Raw genomic sequence first — 1123 nt, 5'->3', positions numbered from 1 at the left:
AATCCAGCTTATGCTCACCGCCAAATTCAAGATTTTCGCGTTCCGTAATTGTTTGTCAAACTCAGCCGTCACCTCCTCCCTGATCAACCGAAGCCACCCGGAGATTCTGATCTCCCCTCTGGACCTCATCCACCAAACAGCCTTAAAAACATGCATATTAGGTTAATTAGTGATTTTTAATTGACCACAGGTGAGCACTGGCCTGTTATGAACTGGCAGCTGGTACCCTGTTTATTATGCACCAGGATAAAGTGGATATTCAAAATTAACATGAAATGTTTGATTGCAGAACAGCTGGCATCAATTAAAGTCTAAAATTAATCCACATAGTCATCTAGAAGCACTGGTTCATTGGTTATTTCTGCCTGTCTCTTTGCTCTGCAATGAAGCTCTTTGAAGTTTGCAAGTTTTATTATTAAAATGGTATATTTTAATTCAGTCAAATAAGGATTTAAATAGGATTTAATGTGTGTCTTGGGTTTATCAAAAGAAATACCCTCAACCTTTGCCTCACACTTCATTTCACACCAACACATTTTATTGTATACCTAAATAATCTTCTGATTTTACCAGTACATCTAATACTTGCAGTACTAAAAGGACCACAGCTTGAGTGAAGCTCTACCACACATTTTTTTTGTTTCTATAATTTTCTTGAAGGCCTACTTCATTCAGTCTACAGCACATGTATCAAACTTCAGGTCTGCAGGCCAAATGTGGCCGACCACAGCATTTTGTGTGACCAATAAGAACTTTTTTTATAAAATAAACGTGTGCTGCGTTGAAACCAGCATTGACCATAAAGTTTTACCCACAAAATGATGACATCCCACCACTAGGTGAAGCTGTAAATTTGAACTGTAATTTCACATTTACCAGGTAGAGCTCAGTTGTTGTTAGCGGTACTCAGTCACAGCAATGAGAGGAGGAGCATGATGTTTCTTGTTTAGTGAATGTTAAACACAAAATGCCAAAGTTAATTACAACTGGCCCTTTGAGTCCAGCTCAGTTTGAAGCTACATAAATACAGCAGGTAAAATAAGTATTGAACACGTCAACATTTTTCTCAGTTAATATATTACTAGAGGTGCTAATGACATGAAATTTTCACCAGATGTTGGTA

At 37.6% G+C, this 1123-nt stretch overlaps 1 protein-coding gene across 1 annotated transcript in view; it reads right to left on the bottom strand.

The window, feature by feature from the left end:
• si:dkey-21p1.3 (collagen alpha-2(I) chain) overlaps positions 1-1123 on the bottom strand; it is a 31788-nt gene that overhangs the window by 22362 nt on the left and 8303 nt on the right. The window lies entirely within an intron of this gene.

The sequence above is a fragment of the Austrofundulus limnaeus genome, unplaced genomic scaffold (genome assembly GCF_001266775.1).
Source record: "Austrofundulus limnaeus strain Quisiro unplaced genomic scaffold, Austrofundulus_limnaeus-1.0 Scaffold8, whole genome shotgun sequence".
NCBI lineage: Eukaryota > Metazoa > Chordata > Actinopteri > Cyprinodontiformes > Rivulidae > Austrofundulus > Austrofundulus limnaeus.
Note: the sequence above shows the minus strand (reverse complement) of the source record. Positions and strands in the feature narration are given on the sequence as shown.